Below are 12,481 nucleotides of genomic sequence, written 5' to 3' on the forward strand. Positions count from 1 at the left end.
CAAAAAAAGAAACATGGAAAGTGAAATAAATAAGTGCAATAAATAAGTTAAGATACTTTATTTTTAATAAATCAGATTCTAATGTATACATTGTTGGTTTTAAAAACTCACATTTAAAAGTTTTACAGAATGTTTCCAGGGTGGAACCAATGTTCAGTCTGTTGTTTGGGTTGACAATATTTTCAGTTACACGCCACACTCAGTAGAGGGCAGCATGCTTTCCTTTCTCAGTTGGTGGTAGAGATTTGGAGGCGCATGCAACAAAGTTTTCCAGCTGTGGGTAAAGAGTGTGCACTGCAAGATGTGTTTTCATTAAGAACAACTTACTGTGAAAATTGATTATTTATGTTGTTTATACAGTTCTCACAGCATCGTTGGTAGCACCTGTGTCCAATAAATGCCAGTAAAAATCAAAAACACCTTGACTGTTTTTCAGTTAAAATACCTATTTTAATTAATTAACAACACATTTAATTCATTATTTAAAATATGTATTTATTTAAGTCATTTTGGCACTTTGTACACTCCATATACCATGGCAGCAGTGGCAAGACGGAGCAAACAGTATAAGCAAAACTATAGACTGACAGAACAGGTAGTGAGAGACTATCTGATGGCCCTGATGAGGGCTTAAAAAGCAGAGGCAAAGGTAACTAGCTAAGGAGGAAGAACTGAGACTAAAAGATCAGACTAAAGGCATGCCAGTTATCTGGCACAACTGGTTGGGAAAGAAAAAGGAAAGAAGAATACACTGAAAAGAGTCTTCTAAGAAGTTTTGACACCAAACCGGAAAAGCAATTGAAGCCACAAAATGTTGGCAGCACACCTTACTTTGTGAAGCAAGAATGGTGACAATGTGTTATTCATGTTCCAAATGATACAACTCAACATCAAAATATTAGCATTTCACAATGTAACTTAAACATTTCATTCGAGATGACTGTGATTGTTTCATTACAGTGATTTAATTATCAATTGATACAATTGCTCAATTACATAATGAAAAAGAACAAAGACCAAAGTCTGAAAAATATTTTATATGCAACTTACAAACAGATTACGCAAACATGATACGCTTTCTTGGTCACCTTCCTGATCTACACGCATGGTTACTCAGTGAGGGCAAAAGGTAGAAGTGAAAAAGTGTCTCTGTCCTCCCACTAAATAATGTCCACAGTTTACACCAGAGCAAGATACAGGGAAGCACCTCAACACAGTTCACACATTATTCCTCAATGGCTGAAGGGAAACCTGCAGCAGAGGTCCGGCAAAGACACGCTGTGAAATAGAGCTACAGATCAAAAATAACTTATGTGGTGTTTAAAAACATCCTGAGTGAAAAAGAGATCAGTGCATCATGGAAAGCCCCCACTGAATCATAACTAAGGAAGGATTCACGGTCACCTGATCTAGCCCAATGCCCATAGCCACTAAATGTTCTGTCAAAAAGAAAGGTTTTACACCTAATCTTAAAAGTAGAGAGTCTGTGTCCCAAATCTAAACTAGGAGCTGTTTTCACAGAACCTGTGCCTGAGTGCTCTGCCTCCCATTGTACTAATATCCTAGGAACCACAATTAAACCACAAGTAAACCAGCAGTCTGACAGCAAAGTGCTCTACTGGGATCTTACAGTGCTATGAGGTTATTGAGATAAGATTGGGCCTGATTATCCAAGACCTTGTATGTATGTATGAGGAGAAGAACTTTGAATTTGATTCGGGATCTAAAAGGAAGCCAACAAAGAGAATCCAGTATGGGAGAAATAATATTAGAGATATGGAAGAAAACAGTTCTACACATTTGTTTAATATACACATTGAAGGACATATCCTGGTCAAAACTGACTCCAAGATTCCTCACAGTGTTACTGGAGACCAAAATAACCCCATCAAGAATAATCATCAGGTTATAAACCACATGGCTAAGTACAATAGATAGTTGTATCTGAATTTAGAAGCAGGAAATTAGAGGTCATTCAGGTTTTTACGTCTTTAAGAGATTCCTGCAGTTTAATTAGTCAGTGTGTGTTATTTGGTTCATGGATAGATCAAAAATAAGTTAAATGTCACTTTGTGAGGAGAAAGAAGAAACATACACAATTGTTTCAGTCTCTTAACCACATAGAGGAAGTCCACCAAATCGTCAAGCACTTAAATTAGCATTATTCATATAGAAAGTGAAAAATCACCCTGAAATTCACTGTATCCCCTAACACCATGTGGGAGAAGGCCGGAGTACCTGGAGAGAACCCACACAGACACTGGGAGAACATGCCAACTCCAGACAGAGAGGCTCCAGCAGTAAAACATTTTAAAAATATTTGAAAATTATTTGGTGAAAAATAATTATTGTCTTTCCAGCAAACTTCATTATCTGCCCATTTACTCACCTGCTTCTTTCTGCTCTGTCCTCCCCTTCTTCTTTGCACTGACAATCCAGCACAAATACATTTAACTTCAAGATAACATAATAATATAATCTGATCAGGTTATGATGATAATATACGATATAATATATGAGCAGGTTGGGCATTCATATTTGATATCAGTATAGCAAACTGCTGAGTTATGTGAAATCATCATCGATGAATATGGAGAATAGAATAGAATAGAATAGAATAGAATAGAATAATCCTTTAATTGTCCCACAAGGGGAAATTTGGTTGTAACAGCAGCAAAAAGACACATATACAGACAAACAGTACACAGGACACAGAACAGAAACATACACAATTTTTCTTAAATATTTACATTAAGGACAATGGTTACTATATACAGAGTATTGTACAGTTATTAAATTAAATAAAAATAACTACAGATAAGAGGCAAACCAGGTTGTAGTGCAACTCGGTTAATTAACTTATTGCAGTTACAGTGCTGATGTAAACATCTATGTTTGTTGGGAGCAGTTCTGATTGTACAGTCTGACAGCTGCAGGGAGGAAGGACCTGCGGAAACGCTCCTTCATGCATCTAGGATGCAGCAGTCTGTCACTGAAGGAGCTCTGCAGTTCAGCAACATTTACATGCATGGGGTGGGAGACTCTGGGAGAAAACAGGAGCTATACTCCCTTTATAATTTTAGTCGTAGAAAAGAGTTTTCTACAGTCATTGCTCTCTCCCTTTCTTTCCCTCTCTGTCCTCTTCTCTCAGTCTTTGTGCTGTCTCCCAAAAGTTAAATGTAACACTGAAACTGAATTTAAACCCATACAAATTTATAACAATATTCAGACTGAATACAGGCTGCTACTGAACAGAGATAAGTAACACCATTTGACTCACTATAACCTGGACCTGGAGCTGTACTGTAAACAAGAAATGCAGCCCAGAATAGGAATAGAAATCTTTAACAAGTAAAAAGTACATCAGCTCCTTTGCTGGTAACTCGCGATACACAAGCAGACTAGTGACTCAGAAAGCCAAAATTAGCTAATAATCTCTAGCGACATAGGCTACATTAGCTAATGTTTTTGATGCGATGAGAACAAATGAGAACAAGCAGACACTTTATAAGTCAAAACATCACCCCTGCATTATCAGAACAGTTTGAACTTTTGCTCTATTTCAGATAAATAAAGTGTACTAAATCTGAATCACTGATTTGTGTCATGTCAGAAAGAATAAAGTAGTGCTGGCGCAGCCTTCCAACATCTCGCTAGCTCTCACTTATATGTTAAAGCTAGTTAACCAGCTACGAGCAAAACTTGGAACAAAAAAAAAAAAAAATAGCAAGAGGTCTCTTTACTGTCACAGGGCTGGGTCTCTGACCCAATGTTTTCTGTATCTTTTGTCCTCTTTTGTCATTTTTAGGAGATAATGTTGAGTTAGGATTACTGATTTGTTTACCTTGGGTTCAGTTTAGTATGTTATCCTGGGTCGTCTGCATTGGTTTCATTTATTTCTTGTCTGCGTGTTTTCATGTTGCTCATGTCATATCCTCATGTTTCCTGTTTTATTTTGAAAGGGTCTGGTGTGTTCTTGTTCATTGTGACTTTCCCGTAGCGTCATTAGGTTCATGTGTGTCAGCTGTTTCCCCATGTGTTCCCACTTCCCCTGATCACCTCCTGTGAATTTAAGTACTCTGTTTTTTGGAATTTATTGTCATTTTGTCCGTTGTCCTCCTCACAGTCTTCATAGTTATCGCAGTATTTCATAGTTTTTGTGTTTATCTCCTGTCACCAGCCAAATAAAGACTCGGTCTGTGTTCAATCCAGCTCCATCTCCTGCAGTGTCTGCTTTTGGGTCCTTTTCAAAATTACACTGGCGCACCCCGCTGTGACATTTACTAAAGTTCAGATTCACAGATCTGCCCGAGGTAACACAGGTGAAGAAGCCACGCTGCTAGCAAATCATGTACAAGCTAAGCTAAACTAGTGAACCTCAAAAGGCACAATGAATGCTGTTAATATAATTAGCTGGTGTTTCAGAATAGGGTGTGCTTTGAATAAAGCACAAGAAGATTACACTATAAAATCAGATGTAATCTAAAAGCTCTGGATTACACAAAAACACCACTTTGCGTTGGAAAAGCAGGAAATTATACTGTACTATAGAGAGCGCCAATTCCAAGTTGAAGTAAAAAGGAAAGAAGAATACACTTAGAATAGTCTTATAAGAGGTTTCAGCACCAAACCTGAAAAACAAATGAATGCACACAAATTAGGTCAGGAGGGAAGACTGAGACTGAAAAAACAAACTCAGGGCAGGCCAGTTATCTGCCACAACTGGTTCGGGTAGAACAAGGAAATAGAAGAGTCTTCTAAGAAGTTTCGGCACCAAACCAGAAAAAGGATCAAACCCACACAATGTACTTTCTGTCGGCAGCACACCTTACTTTGTGAAGTATGAATGGTAACAACAATGTGTTATTCATGTTCCAAATGATACAGCTTAATATCAAATTATTACCGTTTCTCAACCTAACGTACACATGCATTTGAGATGACTGTCAAGGAATAAAAGTGCTCAATTATGTAAAGAAAAACAAAGACCGAAGTCTGACAAATACGTTACGTGTAAATTCAAACAGAGATCCTGGAAACACGATTAGCTTTCTTGGTCACCCTCCTGGCCTACTTGCATGGCTCAGCAAGAAGGCAAAAGTGAAAAATTCTCTGTGCTCCTATTAAATAGTGTAAAACTATTTCCACATTTTTTACACAGGACCAAGATAAAGGCAAGCAATACACAGGATACACAATTCATTAAATCACAGTTTAATATAAGGTTATACTTTCTAAAGGATTTGCAGACACGAGCACGCAGGATTTTCTCACCCTGAAAATCCTTAATAAATTGCACATTAAAATTTTAAATTATCATTATTTTTTGGCCTTTTATTGTGACAGGAAAGCAGCGGGAGAGAGAGAGAGAGAGAGAGAGAGAGGGGAACACATACTGCAAATTCGAACCTGCAATTAAACAATTGATTGCAGAAAAAATGCCAGATGTAGCAAATGTTATACAAATTAAAACTCCTTCTATGCAATTTAATATACTTGGTCACCTTTTGTCATTCAATAACATCCATGGTTAGTCAACACAGATTTAAGCTTCTCTTTTTTTGATTGCACAAGTATAGGGCTTGGTTATTTTTCTGTATCATCATTGGTTGTTTCTGTATAATGCTATGTGTGGCGTAGAGGTATATAAGTTCCTTATCTGTAGTTCAGCTTCAACTTGAGGAGGAGGAACTGTTCAACTGAAAAGTTACAACCTCCACGGCTGCATTCTTACACATTTATTAACAACAGAACGTGAAAAAGGTAAGAATATCTTTAAATATCATTGATATTAAATAAAAGCAATTTACCTTTGATCTACTAACATACTAAAGCGATTTCCATGTCTCCTTTTTTTCAAAGGCACAGTAACCTTTAATATTTAAATGTATCCAGTCTAAGGTTTCAGATTTATAATATGCAGTCTTTATATTAGAAATAAAAGGCAGCACCCAAAGCGGTCAACATTAAAATAGTTTATTAGAATTAAAATGTGTATTTTACTGCTCTGTGCGGCTCTGTTACATTTTTCATGTTTTTTACAGATTTTTGTCACCATTTTATCATCTGCTATCGTCTCTGATTAGAGTAGGCTACACTCACAGGGATAATATGACACATGAAATCCTGGGCATTCACAGAGTCTGAAGCAGAAAGCCCGACTTAACAGGGAAAGTTGATGACCACTAATGAGATACTCTTTATCTCCAACTTAGACTTTAGGGTTTGTCAAGCAAGAAAAGCTTAACTTTGTTGAACTGCCTTAATATTGCACACCTCACTTTTAGGACCTATAGGGGAGATGTTGACAATCCCATCAATGCCAACATCCTAAACACTGGTTGTGAGAACAAATACCCTACCAATGCTACAATCGAGTGAACCTTTAGTTGACTTGATAAACTTATGTACCAAATAAAAATAATAATAAAACACCAAGAGGTTTTCTTCCAATATAAATGCTGTATTTGGGGATGGTGTTCAGGAACCGCTTTCCACAACGTATGTTCGTGTTCATGTTTGCATATCAAAAATTTTGCCCTGCAGTTGAAATGAAGAAGCCTGCTCTCCTCTCTGCAGTCCTGCTGCTGCTGTTTTTTGTTGGGACATCAGCTCAGGGTAAGCTTTAGCGGGTTTTTTCCTGTGGAGCTAAATAAAAAATAAAAAGAAATGCAAATAAATCCTTGAATAGTTACATAGATTAAATCGCCTTTATTGTTTTTCTGCTCATCTTCTGTAAACTAACTTCACCCTCCTTTGTTATTTAACAACTCAAGGTAACACTAACTTCAGAGTGCAGGTGAATGTGTCACCCAAGAACATTAAGACCTACAGCACTTCTACTGCTTATAGAGGAAGCCTCTTCGGTGGACTGACGAGACTGAAATACTCAAACCAAGGCTTCAAGTAAGACCATCACATCAACTATTTCTTTACTAGAAGAAGCCATACATTTTGTTTTGTTCTCTTAATGTATATCTGGGTGTGAATTTTTAATTTCAGATCACTAATTGTGCCCTGAAATGTTTGTTGACATCTTAAAAAAACAAAGAAATCTTCATCCTTTTTTTCTTACAGTAGACCACAGAAACCTGTATATGTAGAGCACAGTCAAAAACCACATAACATCTTTAGCTTTAAGAAATGCCTTCCTTTCATTAATATTTCACATGGCCCCATATGAGCAAGCGCTTGGCGACAGTAGAAAGATAAACTCCTTTTTAACAGAGAAGAACTTCGCGCTGAACCAGGCTCAGGGGGACCCATCTGCTGTGACCTGCTGGGTGTGAGGGGAGGGAGACAGGTCAAAAGACACAAAAGAGCCAGAGATTAATAATAACTAATAATTGAAAGCAGAGTTTTGTGTAAAAACACAGAGAGTGAAACTATTTGCATTGTTAAAAAGGATTTCATAGTTACATTCAAAACTGTCCATTTTGCTCTTTAAAAAGTCATGCCCTATGTTTCCAGCTTTCAGTACATACCAAATGATGACTATGGACCATTCCTTCAGAGTGTAAATGGTTTGGCAGGAAATTCATCACACTACTGGCAACTGCTGAGTGGTACAACCCCACTCGATGTTGGTGAGTGAAACATACTCACGATGTGTTAGATAAGCTGAGGTCAGACATTTGATGCACACAGTTCAACTTGTCCTATTATATAATATTCTCTGAACTTTTACATTTTTTTTGCAGGTATGGGATGTTACCTTCCAACAGCAAATGAAGTCGTCACCCTTAAATACACAAAAATTTAAGACCATCTAAAGTCTTATTGTTACTTACGGTCAACCAATATGCTTTGATCTTTGGCAAGTTGAGGTTAATAATTGACTTGTGTCATTTTTTTGCTTGGGAGTCTTCTAATCATAAATCAGTAGCCTATCACTAGCTTAGATTATTTTACTGGGTTTCTGTCAGACTTTATGAATTAAGATTACAGTGTTAATCTACAATTCTGCCACAGTGTAGTAATCTGGAGTAATAGAAAACCCCATCAGTCACAAGAGCAATCAGTAAAACATATACAACACAACAACTTGAACTGTTTTTTAATTTACTGCCTTTATGGCAACTTTTATTGTGTTTGAGAGCAATTAGTAGTTTCTCAACTTGCCCCTGAGTGCCATAATTTTACATTCAAATTCAATTATTTGATGCTTACAAGTGGTCTCAGTTTTACTGTATAAGGATGGTGTGGTTATACAGTTGACTGCCCAGAGACTGCTGGCCAGCAAAAACAGTAAGGGGGGTCAGCTGCTGACTCCATGTCAAAATAGCTTCTTTATCCTGCAAATCAAGTTATCAACAGCTTGTGAGTCAAAAGGCTTCTGAGATTGACTGGGCTGCTGACCTCCCCTATTTTTGAGCTTTTTGGGGCTCCTAGAGGGGTGTGAGAGGGGCAAAATAAGATCAAATTCATTGTTGAATAATTTTTGTATGAGTGCATTTTTATTGTTGAATAAAATGTTACTGATTATTAGTGTTATCTTCTGCAGGCATTAAATAAAGCATGTAACTTGTAGTCAAAGTAAAATGTTTCTAGCCTGGGTTTGTTTTATTTTTAGACAAGGTTTATTTAAAAGTGTTGTTAGCATGTCCACCATTATGTATCCTAAGACAGATCTAGACCAAGGGTGTCAAAAATAAGGCCAGAGGCCAGAAACGACTGTGAGATTATCATACTATCTTATGCCACCTTATCCTTCTAATCAAAGAATTGTTGAATCATTATACGGCTATAGGCCACATTATGCCTTGGATTAAAAATTGTGAAATCATTACACTGTTTTATGATGCATTATACTGCTGAGTTATAAGAAATGCTGTTTGTGTAGAATCATGGCGTTCCTTTTCTGATTACAAAGAGAACAGAACATACTGTAGTGGTTTTCTGCCCCATCTCATCAGGCGAAGATAAAACAGGAAGCCAAAGCCGTCACTTAGGCGCCGTAAGAGAGAAAAAATGTGGATGTTCAGGTTTTATGACTTTGGAGGGGGGCTGAAGCTATAAGAATGTGAGAAACGGTCAGACACTTCGAGATCTGGCAGACACCCGCCTGTCCACGTCTCCCGTCCGGATGTTTATGCTCAAAGTGTTGTATGGAATAATGAGAATTGTATGGAATAAAGAGATTGTTGATTGAGCATTGGATTGAGTGTTGTTCTTCCTTCAGCCCAAAGTTAAAAGAATTGGGAGATTTAACACGGCCCGTCAAAGACTCCATTCCGACCCCCTGGATGGCTCTGGAAAATGTGAAGGAGTGCATAGATTTTGAACTTTAAACTTTTTAAACTGTATTTTCATAAGTTTAAAGCTTTTCCTATTAATAAAGAACCCGCCTCATTTATACTACAGCAAAGTAATTAATAGATAAACAATTAAATGACAGAAATTTCTCTACTATATAAATTCACAGGAGAAAGTATCTTTTAGATCTTTAGAATTATGGGATAGTCTGGATAATGAATTACTTTTTGTGTAATTTTACACATTTATCATGTAATTTCACTGGTCTGGCCCACTTAGGATCAAAGTAGCCTGTAAGTGGCCCACGATGTAAATTGAGATTTACATCCCCTGGTCAAACTGCAAAATTAACATTTAGTTTACAGTAAAAGTATTCTGACAACTAACCACAAAGCTAAGAAGCTACTAAGAACTGTCACATTTAGGAGAGAACTGTTATTAGCCAAAGTGTTTTATATATATTCTTGGGGCAGGTTAACAGTGTCCCTATGAAAAGGTAGCAGTGGCGTCTTTGGAAAGATCATTAGCAGCTGCACAAATGTCTTTGACCTCAGGTCAATTCATGGACTGCTCAGCATTTGAGAAATCACCCCCACAATCAAACAGCCCCATATGAACAAGCACTTTGCTACAATGGGATGGAAAAAACTCTGACAGAACCATGTTAAGGATGGGCCAGCCATCTCCCCTAACCATTTGGAGGATGAGGGGAAAGAGAAAAAAAAGAAGAGAAGAAAGAACAAAAGACACAGTATGGGATGATATGGTAAAACATGCAATAGACTGGTCTACTGTGTCGATTTCATGCTTTGCCTCTCCAAAGCGTGAAATTGACACACATGCAAAAGTTGCAGTACTAGCATATTATATTTAAAGTCAAGAAGTTGCTAATGAGCAAGGAAGGTTAGAGAATTAGCAAAGACAGCTGGACCAAGTAAGGGCTTTTTAACTAATAGGAATAGGAAGATGTCTTAGCTTTACAGACAGCTATGTTTTCAGAGTAAAAAAAAACTATTTCTCCAAGCCAAACCAAGATCTTCTAAATGAGCGCAAATCCATTTCCTCTTCAGCTTACTCATTATTAGACCAAGTCCTTTTCCACTGCTTCCAAGCACTTTTGCTCTCCATTGTGTGCCTTTCTCTTGTTTTTTTATATATTCCTCTAGTTTGTATATATTCCTCTATGTATGTATCTCTTCTGTTTGATATTTATTTCTGAATAAGAATAGCATTTTTATTTTATGACTGAAAATTTCATGTATTCTACATGCTTTTGCATTATTGTGAAATATATCTAGATACCATTCAGAAACTGTCACTAGTTGTTTTTTACAATGTGAATTTTTGTATTAGTGTTCTCAAATATTGAACTTCTTTGGGTGGTGTGAAGTTGGTGGGGTTTTTTTTGTTTTGCTTTGTTTTGTTACATACAAGTCAATACTCAGACATTTATAGGTCTACATATCAGATTACAGATCCTGATTAATTTCGATGGTCAGGAAAAAACTGTGAGAACTTCAGGCTTTCATCTTCAAGAGGTTGAGATATCATGTTCAGCCATTAGCTTAGATTTCAGTATACACAAACAAAACAAGGGTGTGAAAGTAGGTTGGCTGGGCTTTTTATAAATCTAGAAAAGTAGTTTTACAGCACTTATCACAGATGTTCAACTTTGGTCCATAGAATTTGTATGCAAATGGTTGACCAGAATACAGAGCACACAGCCAGCAGCTAAAAATGAACCTTGGTGAGGCCCAAGAAAGACTTGATACTGGCATGACATGTAGGGTGAGTGACTATCTAATTGCCCTGGTACTAGATTGAAAAGCAGAGACTGGGGGGAGTAGTTCAGGAGGAAAGCCCGAGAGTATAAAACAGACTCAGGCTCAAGGAGAGGCAGGCTTCTGCAGCAACTGGTTGGGGCAGAAAAAGGACAGAGGACTGCATTAGAAAGATTCTTCTAGGAAGCTTCAGGACCAAACTAGAAAAACAAGTAACCTCACACAATGTACTTGAAGCCATAGCTGAAGGAGGTGAGAAACATTTTGTTCTTTGTTATTTTAAATTAGTCTAGCTGGGGCTTCTCTTTTATGGAAGGCCATGAGGGACAAAATTAATTAATTATATATGTCATTAAATAATTAATTAAATGTTTCATTGCTTAATTAAAATTTTAATTAATTAATTAAATAAATATTTCAATAATTAATTAGATGCCCATTTGTTTCATTTAAATTATTTAATAATGTGTTTATTTTAAATTTTATTTAATTAATAACACTTTTCATTAATAAATTAGTAGGGGTGGGACTTAATTTAAAAAAATAAATTGTGCAGACTTAAAAATAAAATGCTATTTTAAGTACTTTAAGTACATTTTCAAAATGGTAGTGTCTCTAATAATAATAATAATAATAATAATAATAATAATAATAAAATTTTCAACATAAATTGCAGGTTTTCTTCTTAAAAAACTAAGGCAGAAACATAAAAGCTTATTTGACCAGCTTCACATTTAAACTCTGTTATAACCTGTAACAGATGTTTGTCTTGTAAATAAAGTGTTTATACCTGATTACACACTACAGTTGCCATTAGGATTCGACAAACAACAATGATAATTGTATTAGACTGCAATGGGCAGTCTTTATCGCTGATGGTGGATTCTGCTCAGGGCCCTGTTACACAGGGCTTCCTCATCTGAATCAGAGTCTGAAGACAATGAAGAGAGGAGGAGGCTCTTTGTCTTTGCTGGCTCCTTTGTGGTGGCATCTTTACACTGTTCCTGCAGCAACCTCAAGGCTGGTCCAAACCTCTTCTCACTCTCCCCTTGCAAGACACTTTAAATTCTTAAAGTGTGGGTCAAGCACAGTAGCTATCTTGAGCCACTGATGGTTGAGTGTAGCTACATGTTGGGAAAGGTTCTTTGTAAAGGCAGTCTTAAATTTCACCATGTAGTCTGAGTCATCATCGGAGACCTCCATGGTGTGATGCAGGTGGCAGTAAGCAGGTAAAACCACTGAACATGAGACATATGTCTCACCTCCAAGAAGCTCAGTCACAAACCTGTAGTAGACAGTTAAAGGAATTATTAATCTACACAATAACTGTCAACTATAGAACTTTTTGAAGAAACAGTAACAATAAGTTAAAAATTGTTTTATTTACCTGAATGGCTTGGAGCTGTATGAGAGCAAATGGATACAACTAGTCTCATGACATGGCA

This window comes from Pelmatolapia mariae, linkage group LG12, assembly GCF_036321145.2.
Source record: "Pelmatolapia mariae isolate MD_Pm_ZW linkage group LG12, Pm_UMD_F_2, whole genome shotgun sequence".
Classification (NCBI taxonomy): Eukaryota; Metazoa; Chordata; class Actinopteri; order Cichliformes; family Cichlidae; genus Pelmatolapia; species Pelmatolapia mariae.